At 38.3% G+C, this 17,526-nt stretch overlaps 1 protein-coding gene across 2 annotated transcripts in view; it reads left to right on the plus strand.

Annotated features, from left to right (window-relative positions):
- The window catches only part of CCSER1 (coiled-coil serine rich protein 1), a 686,381-nt gene that overhangs the window by 106,053 nt on the left and 562,802 nt on the right, over positions 1–17,526 (plus strand). The window lies entirely within an intron of this gene.

Raw genomic sequence — 17,526 nt, forward strand, 5'->3', positions numbered from 1 at the left:
CAGTAGGCTAGGATTCTCCTTGTAGTGCAAAGAAATGCTTCTGAATGCTGTGACCGACAGGCCAGCTCGGAACGTCTTGACTCTGACTCTGTAAAGAGCAAGAGGGAGGAAACTTGCCTCGGGTTAATGTATCCAGCAGAGGCAGTAGCTGCAGCAGTTCAGTGCTGTTACCAGGTGAGCTCCAAAGAGGGCATGAGGACTAAATGAAGATAAGACAAAGATTCCTTCTCTTATTTTCTGATGTTATTTTTCTTTTTGTTTATTTTTAAGATCATTTAGAAAATGTGTTTATCATTGTCATGTTGTTTTAAACTTCAGTTTATTTTTACGACAGAATGATTTATTCAACTTATTTTAAAGCACATTAAGCTGGGGTGTTCTCATTAAAATCTAACACCAAGTCCTTACTAATTGAGGTTAATATACATGTTTTGTAACTGGATTTGGCATGCTTTCAAACTTCTTGTTGCTCAGTAGTAATACAAGGAGTAGATGGAAGGGGAAATAAAACCTTAGTGCATTGTGACATGAAAGGGGTTAGTCTTGTTTTCTTTTTATCATAAGCTGTCTCACGAAATTTCAGAAAATAATTAATTAATATTACACAGACATTGTAGGCAAATGAAGGAGCTCTTTTATGTGGAAACAATGTGGCACTTAGTGGTATGATTTCCACCAAAAATGTTAATCTGAATCTTCTTTGTTTAATATTACACTACTCTGTCATTATTTGTGTTATTTTAGCATAGGAACACTGGTATACAGACATTATTAGGAGAAGTACTTGACATTTGGCATAGACATAGGATACTGAGGGTGAAATACGCTATTAGGGCTGAAGTAGTTATAGTCCTGCACTCTCCACCTGAYGCCTCTTCTGGCCAAGAAAGCAGAATGTGCGATGTGGCTGTCCCAGGCTACTGAATTTTGCCTCACAGACTGTTAAAATAAGTTAATCAGTTTATTTTAACCCTCTTAATAGTAACTGGTGGCAGTTCAGAACTGAGTACTTGTCCTGTATGTCCTCCTAAGCTCATAATAAACTTGAGGCAGAATAGAGCAGAGTTGAGGTTGGTGAATTCCCCAGCTGTCCCCGCTAAGCCTTCTGCTGGATATGAATGGGGAAACTTGGAAAGAATGTTTGCCCTCATACTTGCTTTTTAAATAAGCTAGGCAGAGAAGGAGTAGGAGAGGAAGAGATACCTGAGGTAATGAAGCAGAAAGTATATCAAAACTCAAATCTTAGTCTATTGATGTTCACATTAGATTATGCTGCCTGGCAGTTTTAATGTCTGAATCCTTCTAGAATTTTAGTTTGGTTAACTCCAAAAATTAAAGCAAAACACAATCTCTATTATTTCATGCCAAACCTACATAAAGATACAGGTTTAATACTAATTGTGTTTAATAAAAAAGGCTTTTGCAAGCTCGGTAACAAATCAAATCAAATATTGGCTTGGATTCCATTTCAAATGCCTTTCCACCCTGGTTCCGGCCCTTTTTAAAGCAGGAGTCATTGACTAAAAGCAGGTTATCGCCTACCTCTTCAAAAAGGCATGAAACATACTTTTCCTTGAACACTGAGCCCGGTCCATGTAGTAAATGGTACATATGAAGGATGCCACTTTTGTCACTGCAAGTACATCTTCCGACTGTATTGTGATACTGTAGCATTATATTGGAAAATGTTCAAAGCCTGGTGTAAGTATGTATCTTTTTTTTTTTAATCACCCACAAACTGTGAGTCTCCCAATATAACTTGAAAAACAGTGTGATGTGCATTTTTGCACACATAGGTTTTTGTTTGTTTGTTTTTTAATATTTGATGTTTGCATTTGTATAGATTAAAATGGACTTTATCCCAGAGGATAGAATATCAAACTATCATTTGATCTACTGTATTTTCAAATTTTGCGGTGCTAGTCTAGTATATATCTAGAGGAAAGGAAGACAACAAAACCGTTACGTCTTTGCATTTTATGCTTCGGAGGTCAGTCTGAAGTTTTAGAACTTAAAGAAGAAAGCATTTACTGTAAAATTATTCAGAGTGCAGAAGAGCACTTGCAGCTAATGTGCAGGACTAGAGCTGAGAGCGGTGTGATCTTATCACACCAGTGAGGGAGCCCTGCCTCGATAGTTACCAGTAGAAGGAAAATGAAGCGTTTTGATTTTTGTGTGTGTTGGCTTTCTCGCTTCCTAAAAAAAGATTGATTAGTTTATATAAAGCTTTATATATATATGTGTGTGTGTGAAAAACTCCTTTAGAGGATGAGAACTGTAAGAAACTACACACGTTTTTACTCTGTTCATAGTGGGCTTCATAAAACTATTGACTTTTGAAGAAAATGTTGTAGTCCTAGCCCCATATATTTAAAAGACTGCCTCTTGCCCTCCTAGATCTCCATCAGCTGGCTAATCTGGCTGTTGTGTCAATGCAGCACAACCGTTTTAGGAGGTTAAAGTCATAAAGAGCTGGTCATCTCTCAGGTAGGACCATTCCGTATACACTTTATTGCCTGGTCGTTGCCCTGTAAATGGACTCTATTCAGTGGTGAAGGTACTGAATTTATGTGTTTGTGATGACAAGTGCTACTGCAGTAGATGAGCTGGTGTACGTCAGTTTAAATATATTGAAGGGCATGTCTCTATTCCTAGGCCATTTTCAATAATCACACTTCTATAATAGTATAATCACAGCATTTATACCTAACCTTTAACACAGTAAATCTGTAACTGCAATAATTTGGTTATAGTTCTCCAACAGTTTAGGATCCTAATCCRTCTGAAGTGAAGGGGTTTAGGAATACGGTATCAGGGAAGAAAAACCTCTCCTTTCTCTTGTTAACAGCAGCAGGCAGCGTATGATTATGCGAGTGCACACTCTTTGTTTTGGGAGCTATAAGAAAGGATAGAGGGGTTTAGTGGCTATTACGGCAGCACAGTCACCTGTTAAGAACCTCCAGCAATTCAAAGAAATCCATTTCTCTCTCTCTCTCTCTTTTTTTTTCCCCTCCCCCGGTTCCTTTGGGTGAAAGTCTACTCAGATAAAGATACAAGCAAAACAAACAATAGCCTGATATGGCTGAATGAGGCTGAAGTGAAAACCAGGGACTCCGCATTCTGGTCATCTCATTCTGTACTGTAATTTCACCTCTCTGTGATTCCTCTCCTGAAAACAACAGGATGTTAAGTTGGTCTGTATTAATTAGTACATGCTAAGTAATTACAAAACATTCACTGTTTCATTATGAAGCTTGTTCTTTAGGAAAGTATTCTACTAAGTTATCTTGGTGGATTTTGGGGTAGTGTAGTGGTTACCACATCTGTTTTACACTCTGAAGGTCCTGGGTTCAAGCCCCAGTGGAACCAGCACCTGGAAATCTTTGGGAGGTTGGACTAGGTGATCTCTGGAGGTCCCTTCCAACCTTACTGATTCTGTGATTATCTGATTATCTGTGATTCTGTAAAAATAGATGTGTATTTTCACTGCAGAGGTGGGAAAATTAGTACTGAAAGCTGGTATGTACATCCTCTGACTTCATCAGATAACATTGGCTTTGTGACTCCAATAAACAGAAGTAAAATCAAAACTAATTTTTGCCATAATCCAGTTTATATATACAGAATTAAGGCTGCAGAAGTTATGGGCTTTAATGTTTGTACAGGTTTCTTTTAACTCAGGTCATTCAGTAGTATCTAGTCTTTATTTAGGCTCTACTGCATGTTTCTAAAAAGTCTTTTCCTCTATACTTGCCTCTTATTTTCTCCTAAATGCAATAGTGGCTGCAAAGGATGCTTAAATGCAGAAAAGCGTGTTAAAAAGAGGGGCATTAACCAAGAAAGTGCCATGTTAAGCTATTTTGGATGTTGAAAGAGGTTGTCTTATCCTTTTATGAGGCTTTATTGGAACCTGTTAACTAAGATGAGCTCTAAATCAGGGCCATAATTGAAGCCAGAGAAAATCAAGTGTGCAAGTGATTTATAGCAGTATTACCAATACTAATGTTCTCTGAAGGATGGTACAAGTACTTCCTCATTCTAATAAATATTTTAAAATAATAGCAATCTGCTGTTGCTAAGGTGATAAATATTTACGGTGAAATACATTAATTTATTCTGTAAGGTCCTGACTGCATAGGCATTGAAAACTTGTCTCACTTAAGAATCCAAGTTTTTCCTAGCATAAAATAGAACATCAAGTTTATATGCTGTTCTGTGCTGACTATCTTGTCTTGGCAAGTGTTCCCCGAATGGTTTTATTGTTGTGACTCTATTGAAGCTTTGTCCATGAGGTTCTGGTTAATTCACATTAGGAGATATAAAGCTGTGGAGCTCAAAGTGCTGAGTGTGTTTGGATTTTTGTGGTGTTGCCCATTTAGAATGAGAATGAAGTAGCAACATTATGTTAACTGAATCTATGAATACTGCTGGCCTTATTGAAAACAAAACCGAAGGTTGTGTCTTGCCTATTTGGGAAAAAAATAAAATAAATGTTACGTAGCAAGCTACCATATGATATATGTATTGTTGCTTCTTTTTAGACTTAGACTTTTGACCAAGAGGCTATCTTATTTTAAGCGTCTTACAGTATTGCTCTAAGCACATAGTCGTTAACAAATAATGAGAGCATTGATTCACTGAAAGGAAAAACGGGAGCGCATTAGACTATTAAATTAAAAATTTATTCCAATTAGTACTGGGGGGACTGCTTTCTACCCTACTGAATTAGGCAGCTGGGAATTAATAGCAAGTTAAAAATCATTATAATGACAGTCCTTTCTGGACTGCAGTTTTGAGAAAGTTTCCGACAGTGTCGTGGAGACCTCAAAGAATTTCAGTTGTTTTCTATACTGAAGGTACGTAAATGTGGACTGTTGTAAAAGGGCTTTGAGTACCTTCTAATGAAGCCAGGTCTTTCCTAAATACCTCAAATATGACACCTAACTTGTCATTTTAGTGTAAGTGTAATGGGTCCATCCCCATTTGTTCAAATAGTAGACCTGTCATGTACTCAAGATGAAGAATGTCTGACCTGATGTATGATGTTTAATGGCAACCCAGAGAGCCTTTAACAAGCAGGTAATTTGCTTATTGAGTGAGTGCATATTTTCACTCATTGCCTGTTTAAACAAAAATATGCTATTGCTTTGTCATTTTCTATTATACCTGCATTATTCCCTTTAAGTTTATGGGAAGAATGGGAACTTCTGAAGGAGTATTGCAGATGCCATTTAAACTGTTAAAATGTGAAGCCATTAAAGTGAACAGAAATAAATGGAAACAGAATTGTAGATAAAAGGACTGTAAGCAGAGTGATGAATAGGCTTTTGCTTCACTTTGGGGAAACCCAGCACATAGTTCCTGGAAGCTTTCTTCTGAAGAACCATCCATTGCTGTGAATTTTACAACGCGTATCTCGCGCACACCCTTTTGAAATGCATTTTCCTGTTTGAGCCATCATTGATTAGAAAGCATCAGCAATTACTTTTTTCCTACCTGGTAAACCTGCCATCARTTTGATTTGTACAACGGCTCTATTCGCTGGAGGAAGTTAATGAAGGATTTGATGACCTGCCAACAATTACCAGTGCGTGATGCAGCAATATTGTTAAACATTAGGCTGCACTGAAAAGGAACCTCAGCGAGGGGACTTGCAAAGGCAATCCTCTTCTGCTGCTGCTTTGGCTCTGAAGCACTAATAACAAGGCATGCCGTGTTCCTGATGCCACAGTGCTGTTTTGGGTTGGGCTGAACAGACAGGGAGGCAAAAAAGCTTTAGGACTGGACGAATAATCTCTTTGCCCTGCCTTAAGTAGTTCAGGAAGTGTATTACCTCTCAGGGCTGCGGGTGCTCAGGTGTCTCCACTTTACACCCATATGGAAATAATCTGCTTAATCACAGACTGACTTCAGTGACTTTAGGTTTCTTATAAGGAGAAATGTGGTGGTGTAACCAGGTTCTGTTAGTTATTGCCCCGGCTGACTGGACAGATCCTGGTAGTTCCTGAGTTGGGCTGTACCAGCCATGTGACCTCTGCTACCAGCATAGCGCGCTGTTTCTTGATTTGCATGTACACAGTTGACCAAATTCTTCTGTTTGATTTAAGCATCTGTGTATATTGCAGGGAAGAATTTGGCACTGTCTTTATACAGGTGCTTGTGTTTTTCCTTCATTCTGATACCTAGGGGACTGAATACTTGTTAGAAGAAAATGCACGTATATATACTGAACGAAATAGTTGTTTTAAGCATCAAAGTGCTATAAAAGTGAAGAGGAGTAGTAGCAAAGCCTGTAACATGTATGTATATGTATGTATTGCAGAATATCCAGCAAGGGATTGTTGTTCTTAGTCTTCATGAGATTTAGATTCCTCTCCAGGGTGGAGTATTACTGTATTATATTTTGTATTGCTGACACTGATGGTAGTCAAAGCTTGTTACAGGATGCGTTGTTTTTTCAGGTTCCTGCTTCACTGCCTATTCAATTGTAATAACCCCCAAAAATCCATCTTCTGGACCAGCAATTGCCATTATTTTTATTTATTTATTTATTTTTAAAGAACAAGACAGGGAAGAGGACTAGGAACATTATTCGGTAGAGGAAAATGACATTTGAGCAAAAGCCTTTCTCAAAGAATGATTTAAAACTCTGTTTACCAGAGCAGCCGTAGGCCAAAGTTACCATGGAAACAGGAGGAATTCAAATAATGTTAGCAATACCATATCTATTATGATATTGCATTAATAATGCTATACTAAAGGGTCAGTTGTGGTTTCATTTGCTGGGCTCAGTTTTGACTGATTTATCACCAATACTGCATGCTCCAAATTAGAATTAGAAATAAAAGATTTGGCCTTGAATTGGTTTATAATAATATTGTGAGGGAAAGAGTATTAAATTTTTCTGTTATTAGACAAAAATATTGCATTTATTTAAACACATATCTATGACAGTTTTGAGAATGCAATAAGTCCATGGTGTTTTTTTGAAAAAAAAATAATGCTGTCATTTCAGGCTGTRAAATAGGTTATCTTCACTTAGCATCCAGAAGTGCTGACTGTAATGAGATAGGTAATACAGCTAAAGCTGAGATGTTTTGGGAGAAAAATGTGCAAGAATAATTGATTAATTCTTGAAGTTTGTATCACGTATGTATGTGTGTTCCTGCATTGCTTAAAGATGTGCTAAACAATGTTAGTTCCATTATTTAGAAATGGACCTTAAAATTCTATTGTATTCTAAATTCTCTGGTAAATGAATGTGACCAGTTCTGGATGGTGGCGTGGTGGTCTCACGTTCTGTTGTGGTGGTGGTGTGCTTCTAATCATTCATTCATTTATTTATTTATTTATTCTAGGACACTCTCTCTCTCTCTCTCTCTCTCTCTCTCTCTCTCTCTCTTTTCTTTTTAATATTAAAAGGGATTGTTGTGTTTTGCCCCTAGGAGTGATAATGAATTATCAAGGTTTTAGATGATGGTACTCTTCCTGTTGTCTTCCCACGAGTTTAAATTTGTCTATTTTGGCAGCCAACAGTCCTCACTAGTTATGTAGTTTCATCCTTTTTTCTCTGTGTATACTGTTGGCTGAGAAAAAGCCAAGGTGAAATCCAAAGTTGACTTATTATAAAACAATTTTTGACCCTTAAAGTGCTGGTTGGAGCCTTGACTGGGTGCTGCCAGGGCACAACCAGGAGGTTCTAGTGGCCACTTGCACTTCACAAAAGGTTTAGCCGTATGTGGTGTGTTTGATTCAAGTATTTTTGTGAAACTTCACCTAACATAGCAGTCTATCCATTGAATAACCCATTGTGCTGATATCCTTAATGTACTTAAAAATAAGCTTCATGGAATGATCTAAATTATATTCTATATAAATGCAGGCTAGAGATACCTGAGGAGCTTTTTCTGCATTTGGCAGCAAAATCTGGCACATGAGAGGTAGAAAACTTTCCCAAAGCTATATGATGATAATAACTGTACTTAGAAGGCTTGCATAGCACTTTGCGTATTATAAAAGCTGTAAAAACATTAACTAATCCGCAAAGCAAATTACGTGTTGCAGATGAATCCCTCTGCTGGGTGGAAAGCATATGCCTGTATGGGTGAAGAGAAAAGTCTGTTGAAAGAGGTTTTATTTGGTCATTTTAAGCTTTCCTGAGAGGTGTTTCTTTGACTGACTTTTCATACTTTTTTTTTCTTCTTAGCAGAAGAAATTTTCTTAGCATTTGTTAGTGTAATTGCAAAGTGAGGTATGAAAAATGTATACAAGTGTATACCTTTTTCTTTTTGAACATACAGAAAATCCAGTTGTCATGGTTTTATTACAACCAAAGTGAGTCTGAGTGCTCTAGAGTTATTTTTAAAAATTGGCAAACATTAGTAGCTGTTATTGAAATGTTGTCTTTTCTTCTTTTATTCAGAGACTCAAATCTCAAGGTTTCTGGTACATAGAAGCATTTTAAGTGTAGTTTTGACTTTGGTAGGCTTTTGCTTGATGGCTGATTCAACCTTGGGTGATTGCTGTCTTCACCTGCGTTGTCAAGACCTTGTTTTTATCTAAGGCATGACTTGAACCTGGATGGTTTTGAAGATTGTAATAGAAACATGAAGTATAGTAAAATTTAAATGCTGAGAGTACCTGTTGTCTCYCTGTTCTCTGAGATCTTTATCCATGCAGCTAGCCCACATTTTGCAAATGTATGCGTGTGTGTACATATGCATATGTAGATAGGTTTGGGAATTATATTGCTGTGATGGGAGTGTTCAGAAAATGAACAAGCCAGGCCGGGTTCAGACTTGCAAACAGCACCTTACTGGATTGTCATTTGCTAACAGTACTAATTGCCATGCAAGTGAGGAGTTCTTAGGCATCATCAGCCGTTGCCACCGCTTGGAGCAGTTGATTGTTACCAGTCACGGCCCCGTGAGCTAAGACCTGCAGTACCATGAAGGGGACACTGCCTTGCGAGCGCTGATGGTGTGCTGCCTGTTCCGTGTCCATTGTGGTTGCTTTTCTGTTCTTTGTGCAGCTGTATCAGGATCCCATCTTGAATCTTTGGGGTTAGATATTGTTTATACACCTATCTTTAGCTGTGTTACAAAGTACTCGCATTGTTGCCAGTTAGGCTGATAGTATTACAGTGTTATGGAAAGCATATCTACTGGGAACTGTCACTCTATTTTAGCATGCTTACATCAGAATTCAAAACAAGCAAACACTAAATGTGTCTCCCATAACATCCAGTTACTTTATTGATGAAAGTAGGCCTCTGCTTTGGCTACAGAAGCGAAAGTGAACCATTAGTGCTCACATGCCTCTCATAGGAGCAGATTAGAAAGTGGCAGTATGATGTGTACTGCGGGATGCTCCCCAGCCTGTGGCTTTCACGGCTTGTGTTCTTCGCCACAGTGCTCACCGCAAGAGCGGATGACTGAACAGCAGCAAACGTATCTGCAAGCGGCCACCAGTATCTGCCGCCTCGGAAGCGGAGCTGCGGGTTGGCAGTGGCAGGATAAAGAAGGTGTACTGGGTGCTGAAATACCTTAACAATATGATCCCTATATCTGTTGTTTTAATGACAGGAAAACTACTGTTAACATAGAGCGAATGAAAGATGGTGCTGTACATCACTGCATTATTTGTTCTTGTGTTTTTTTTCTGTGAACTTTTGAAGTTAGGTGCCGCTTCCCTCTCTAGTCTGATGCTGATTGACAATGTAGTATATGGCCTGAGAGAAGTACTGTCAGATCCTGTTCCTGCTCAAGTTTGGGTTCTGCGTTGCGCTACCGTTCTGCGGTTTCGGTGAGCAGACTATACTGTAGCAGAGTGAACCCCATCTCGATGAGTGCAAGAGTAAACATGTTAGGAGAGTCCATTAGTTATAATCACTCAGGCAAAGGAAGCATTATTGTGGACATTGATTTAATGCACAGACAAGATCAAAAGGGCAAAGGTAAGGACAGAATGAAAAATAATGATGTGCTTCAATAAAAAGCACATATGAAAAAAATATTTTGAAGAGTATCGTTATAGATTTGAGATACGTAGTTAGACAGTTCCCTCCGCAGCTAGTTTTCTCTGTCTTTGGGTCTTAAGAGATATTAATTTATAATACAAATGGATTTCCACATGTTAGCTACAGAGAATGTTCTTATGAAATGTTACAAGATTTATTTTTTCCTTTCTAAAGTATATTTATGGAGGGAATAATATGCTTATTGGGTGGTGCTATTCAGAAAAGAAAAAAAAGGCATTTAAGCTGCTCTTGGCATCGAGAAGCTTTGCATTTGATACAGCAATTTTTCAAATGTTGGCAAAGATTCTGTGTTTTTAAAGGTTTCTCTGTTTGCTGGGTCTCATGTACCTTTATTTTTTCCTTTTTGAAGTATGTGGGACAGTGCAGAAGGGGAAATACTTCATTATATCTGTGAATTATTCAGGTACAGTTGTATGAGTTAACATTACTTTATATAGCTCAACGCTTTTCTTCTTCCTTGAGTGTGTCTTAGATTTTTCTTTCTTACACTGATTGTGTGCCATGTTTATTTGCTGAATACAATTTTGATGAGGTACTATCTCTTGGCAATCTCTAGAAATCCTTTCAGACTTGAAATAAGTATTTAATGCTGATCTTTTTGGCAGCAGATATGTAATAAACCTAGGTAGATACGAGTGAATTGTCATACACATGTGTTTGCAAAAGAATGAAATTATTCTTTTTAGAGTATGTTTACTTTCTGCTCTTGCAAAAGCATTGGTCTCAAATAGCCCCCCACATTCCTACAATGGGGCAGGAGGAAGGAATCTCTAATATTAATTGTTACAATACTATTATAGATATAATAATACTATGCTTTTTATTATTTTCCACTGTAAATTTTATAAACCAAATGTAGGACTTCATTTCAATTAAGTGGCATTATTACTAAACCCTCATATTTGGAAAAAAATCGACAGGGTATGAAAATCTGTGTTCAGAAAATGATTATAAATCAGAAAACAGAGGAAGAAGATGTTTGAATGCCAGCACGAGGTAAAATGGAGAACAAAACAGAACCTCATGTATACTCTAAAAGTGATTTTTGATTCTTTTAATTCTAAAATAACTCAGTGATCACCACCTAATCACTTACAGAAGAGAGACATCAGTCCTTATGTCAGAAGAAAACTTTCAAAAATTATTCTTCTGGATATTAGAGCTTTCTTGATAYAGCCTAGAGTGGTGGCAAAGTGGGATTATAGACCCTTGAGGAAAAATCTGTCTCTATAGTAAGTCAGTGATGACAAAGGAGATTTCAAAAAGGGATTTCCATGACCAAGTCTCATCTGTTGAGTTTGGATTCTGGTGGCAAGAGTGTTTACTGAGCATGGATCTGACAGTTGGTCTTCATGATTACAGATGCAAAGTTTGATCAAAAGAAACATTAAGGATAAAAACATCACCGTTATGATTGTGTTCATGATATACAGTTGTATCAATGTATAACCTAAGTTAACTGTCAGTAACATCTGTGAATATCTTCGGCCATATTTGTATCTGACAGAAATGTCTATGAATTGGGTAACTGGAAACATGGAAGCACTTCAGTCTTGCAGCTTCATTGAATTGCTTACTAGACCTCAAGACTTCACCACTCCTGAACAATATTGAAACAATATTCATGATTTTGTTGCAGTGCTGCTATAACGAAATGGAAATCTGTGTTGTCTGTGTAAAAACACAGCAAAACACGGGAGGATGTCAGGCCTGAGCATGACTTGTACGTGGATACAGAAAAGCAGTGGTCAGAAGAGAGTCTACATCCCCTTGCTTGGGAAAGCAGAAGTTTATTGGAGCTGAATCTCCCTCCAGATAGCAGCATAGAAAGTGAAAAAGAAACCTAAGTGATTGAAAATCATATTGACTAGGGACTACATGTTGATTGAAATAAAATTACAAAATAATGTATAAAACTCTCCAAAGATGCAGGTAATGACAGAGAACTGTGTCTGCTGTCTTTAACACCTTGCTGGTGCTAGATCATTTCAATGGTGTGGGAGCTACAAGTCTGGAATAGAAATGTGTGAAAAACAAAATAAAGAAGTGAATCATTTTAATTGATTCCATTTATTGCTGAGTGTTTAGAATGTGCAGATTTGTCTCCTGAAACCATATGTTCATCTTAGTTTTGAGTATTATTTGTAAATATTCAGTTTTGTGTGGGCTCACCATGCCTTGTTTAGACATWGGGCAATTAATAGGATTTCTTTAGGTCCATTTCGGATTTGAATTGCATTGTTAAATGAAATTATGTGCTTTAGTGTATTTGTATATTCACTTGTATATTTTATTGTCAGTTTTTGAGTATCAGGGTAGTGCATTTTTAAATGAGTATACAATAATTCTATAAAGAGCATTTTTCTAGTTATTTATATGTGTAAATTGGTTACTTGAAGTAACAATTAAAAAAAAAAAAAACCCTGCCATGGTAAAGGAGGCTTCATAAAGAAGTTACTTTTTGTTATTTGATTAAACCTAACAATAGATTTAAGACCTGTTATATTGGGCACTTTGTATATATTTACTAGTAAAGCTATTCTTATTTATTCCAATTTTCAAACTCCTTCTCAAAAGGCCTGAACTGTGAGCTGAAATAGGGCTATAAATAATGAAACACTTGACTCTTAGGTAAAAGAATTGAGAGTTCATATATTATGCTTGGGGTTCCTTTGAGTGGTTATGAGAAAGGAGAGTAGAAAGAGTGAGAAAAGAGATAGGGTGGGAAGGGAGGTGGGAAGGAAACCCGCTTCGGCAACCCTGAATAAACTTGCTATCCAGACTCGTGCACCACTGGCTGATAGGTGCTCTGTAGCTAATATGTCTCTCTCCATGCAGTATTTCATGAAGCATATCCCTGCAAATCTCTGCATCTCTTCTTTCTATAATAAAACTATTCTTAGGTCATGTTTCTTAGTTAAGAGCATCTGGGCCCAGTAAAACTAAATTGAGTACTGTTGATTTCAGTGAGCTTTGAATAAGGCAACTGGCAGTGGATAAAAGAGTAGTTCATCCTCTTTGTTGCTGCTGAAGGAATTTGTGATATAAGTTTTTACTGAACATTTTTGATGCTCTGAAATATTTTTGGATTAACAGACTGTTCTGGTGCAGCCTTTAGAGAAAGTATGTACCAGAGCAATTATCAGAAGCAGTCTTAACTGATACACAAGTTACTGACTCTTCATCTGAATTAGTAGTATTTAAAATATCATCCCTAAATTCTTGCTTATCTACTTGCTTGAATAACAGTGATATTTTACCATGTTAAAGTTAGAACAAGAAGTACGTAAACTATCTAGGACCTTCTAGACCTTTAAGTCTTATCTTAAAGAGGAAAACTGAGTAAAGACTGTAATTGAGACGTAGTCAAAAGATAACTAAGTCAGTCTGCTCCCACATACCTCTCAAAGTGCAACGCGTTCTTTCCGCTCTTCCTCCTTAATTGAGAAGCTGCTGACAGTGGCTGCAAGGCAGCATTTTGTTGGACATAATTCCGTAGATCTAAATTTATTGCTTGTTCTGCCACACACTGCTTACAGGTCTCCTCAGCTTTCTCTGTCGTAGTTCTTGATCTGTTAAAATAACAGTAAGGGAGATGGTATGAGGACAGATGTATTAGATCCTGTGTACTTGCGGACCATGACAAAAATGTTCTGTGACCACTCTGAGTAGGGCCGTGTTCAGATCTTTCTTACGTCTGGTGTTACGCTGAAGTTCTGCCCAGCACGGCAGGGATTGACTCCCCTGAGTATTTATTCGCAGCAGCTGATAAGCCAGTGTTGTTCCAGGGATGTATTATAATTTTTGATGGTGTCATGCAGAGAGACATGGTGGCATAGTGAAAGTGTAGATGAACAGGCAGCGGCAAACATGGTCACCTTAACTTCAGCACCATTAGAAATGCAGAGCGGTGGTAGAAGTCAAGTGGGAAGCAAAGACACCAGAAGTAGCAAAAATGTCTTAAAGCTTCTAAGAGGCTATTACAAAGCCGGTAAAGAAGTTTTTGTTACAGAGCTGCTGCTTTCACAAGATGATTCACCTCCTGGAACCAATAACTGGCATGTCACCATAAACAGATAGTGAACATTTCCCTGGGACCTTGGTGAAAGTGTTCAGTTCTTTATATAGCAAAGCCTTGGAACTATTCACTTTGAACACTGTTTAGGGCTTGATCTCTCTTTTTTAACTTAACTGTGTTACTCTTCAAAGAATGTAGTAGCAATGTTAGGAGGAGAGCAGGGAAAGGGTCAAGAAATATTTAAGAGAAAATAAAATTGTTAATAATTGTTGTAGCATAGTGGGGAAAAGAAGTGAAGGGAGCAGGAGAAATTGTGCAGTGGTGCGTGGAGGCAGAGAGGCAGGGGCACAAGGATGTGTTCACAGCCCCACCGCTCGCTGGTGGCATTAGGTGGGTCATTCAGTGGGTCTTTTATTATCTTCTCTGAAGAAAGTACATTTAGGGTAGCCCTGGGAACCAACTGTTGTTCCTCTGTTTGGGTGCGTTTTTAGATCTGTTAATGAGTTTGTGTCTGTTTTACATCTCTGGGATGACTTACTGGCAAACAAATGCTTCTTCTCTGTGGTGGATGACTAAAGCAAGGAAGCAGCTGAATTAACATAACCGACACATCTATAAATAGAGGCACTCTCCATGTCAACTGTTCATTCTAGCTGTGATGGATATTTTCTGTTTTATCTGTTTGTTCCAAGTTCCGTGCCTTGTTCCTTGAAAAAGGAGGCGGGAAGTGATCTCCTGGGCCAAAGGAAAGATTATTTCGCTGTTTGAGGTTCTCCTCAGAAGAGGATATCTCAGGGAGCTTTTCAGCATCCCTTGTATCTCTCCTGCAGTTGTTTGCGCAGCCAGAGGGGCTACAGGGGAGGGCAGGCAAGGGAGTTGCAGCCTCGCTGGGGAGACAGTGAGGAGTCCGCAGCCCAAGTGGAGAGGCAGGGCTGCTGCTGTGAGGGCCTGGGTGCACGCTGGCCTCACGGGAAGCTGGGGAGCTCGCTTGGGAAGGACAGGAGCAGGTAAATAGAGCGCAGTTTGCTTCTACTCCAGAAGTCCCTGAAAGCAAGGACCTTCTTCGAAGGCTGTAGTATGCAGGGAAGACTCCTATACAAACTTATGGGTTTGTTTTGTCTTTGCATTTTTGTTTGTTTGTTAAGTCAGATAGCTTTTGTTGTTGTTCTTTTTGTTGCCTTTTTTGGTCTTCCTGAAGAGCTCAGTATTTTGGCATGACCTGGGCAGATCCTTGTCCAAGCTGCACTCAGTTAAGACTTTGTCACGGCAGCCCTGTGGGTCTATGGATCACTGCATTTCCACATGCTATCTTCCAAGTATTTCAGGCTATGAGTTTGTGAGAAAGAAGAGAGTACAGATTGTAAAGTGTCTTGCTTCTACTATTTTGAAAGCTATTTAGTTATTAAAGGGTACGCCTAAGCCCTAAATGAGACTTTCAGTCTTCAGTATTTCACTAGCTCTAACAGTGAATCAAAAGCTTTTTAAGTTCCAGGCTACAACATTGAGGGATATGTGTTCTCCCACTTTCATTTAATAGAGACTATTCTATTTTCTCTCTCCTTCCTCACATTTTTTTTCTTCATTAAATAGTTTTGGCTTAGGTTTGTTACATCTTAAAGTACATCCAAACCAGAAAAGTTAGTATCTGTAAGAGCCCTGGGTACAATAAGCTGATACAATGCATCTATGTAAAGCATTTTTCATGTTTTATTTTTATGCTTGTTTACTGTATAGTAATGTATAATGATTACTGAAGGTCTATGTTTTACTGGCATGAGGAAAATAGTCATTATGAAGCACCTTTGCCAGCAGCTCTGTGAGCTGAATGTTGAACAATGCAATAAAGGGAATAAGGAGGTCTGTGTTTCATGTGGTTGTGATGGTTACATGATGCTTATTTTCCTTCTGTGCTGTACTGTTCCGTCAATGAGTGGAGGTTTGTACGCTCGACAGTTCTTGTTTTCTGTAGTTGGTATCTGTAAAAGTGGAAGCAGCATCAACCACTGACTCAGTATCTCCTAAGAGGTATTTAAGCAGTTGCGGTAGCTTAGAGAAAGAATTCAAGAGAAGGTCCTTGTGTTGTCTGTACCTTGTTCTGAAAAAGAGCAAAGCTGAATTTACAGAGACCGTTATTCAGAACGGTGAATGTGTATAGGTTGTGATTGGGAATAAGAGTTGACATCTATTATGGGGCGGGGGGGACACTTAAAAGAATTAGAAAAAACATTTAAAGATAATATGATTTGAACTCGAAGTCCAAAAGGTCATTTGCCAGTTTAATGTGTACTACTGCACATACTTATTTCTCTACTTTCTGCACAGCAAATTGATCTTTTCTGAGAGACCTCTAGCCTTATGAATAGTTTGTTATGTTAGAATGACCACCTAGGCTCGTATACACTGATTTCTAGTTTTGTTTGTTTGGATTAGATCCGTGTTGAGAACATGTGAGGCACAAAGAATGCCAGCATCTAATGCAGGATCGACTAACTTTAAGAGGATTTTTGCTTATGAATAAATTGAAGAATTATACCTGGTGCAGTATCTCTGCAGATTTGCAAACAGAATGCCAGCTGGAGAAGGCATGAATTAGCTTCGATCGGACACCGGTGGCTGCAGAAAAAATGACAGATGTCATGATATTATCAAGTCAAAAGAAGTTCAGTAGAGCCTGTAACTGATAGTTTGAGATCTTACTTATTCCCTGTTCTTTAAGTCACTGTCCTTTCCTCATATCATACTAATTAGAAATGCTTGACCATAAACTAAATATACTTGAGAAGAAAAGTCCAAAATGAATGTCTACCCTGATAAAGAGAATATAGCAGCTTTAGAATGGTAGTGACGAGAGAAAACGATTACCTGCTCTCCTTGGCTGCTGTAGGTACAGGAATGGGAATGGGAAATGGGGAGTGAATGAGTAGTTTCAATATGGGTTGAGCTCTGCATGCTGCTGCGCTACCAGCGGTTTTTTTCTTTTCTTTTTTTTTCTTTTCTTTTTCTTTTCTTTTCTTTTCTTTTCTTTTTGGGAGAAAGGGAGAGCCTTTCTTCAAAAATGGCTCCCTGCATGGAGCCCTATTGCCTGTTAGTTGCTCATCTTGTCGGAGTCTCACTGTCATCCCTGTGGCCGGCTGCCGCATATGAAGCCTACACAGTGATTTGCCTGTACTCGGAATTGACCGAGTAAAGATGTCTGCCCGAGATGTAACTTGGTCATTTTATCTGCTGAGAAACTCGTTCTGTAGAGGAAAGCTTAGTGCAAGTTTACTTTTTTACTGTCTTTTGAATGTAGTCACCGCAACCCTTTTTACTTGCAACGGATGTACTGTATAAACCCGACTTACCTGTTTGTAGATGAAACTTAGAAAATAAAACAAATAGTAAAAAGAGAGTGGAGAACTAGGCAGCTATGTCTCATGTTTCAGGCTTTCTTTTCTGACAATGTAATGAGCTTTACCACCCACCTTAA

The sequence above is a fragment of the Rhea americana genome, unplaced genomic scaffold (genome assembly GCF_003343005.1).
Source record: "Rhea americana isolate MKP2758 unplaced genomic scaffold, rheAme1 scaffold_157, whole genome shotgun sequence".
In the NCBI taxonomy this organism is placed as follows: Eukaryota; Metazoa; Chordata; class Aves; order Rheiformes; family Rheidae; genus Rhea; species Rhea americana.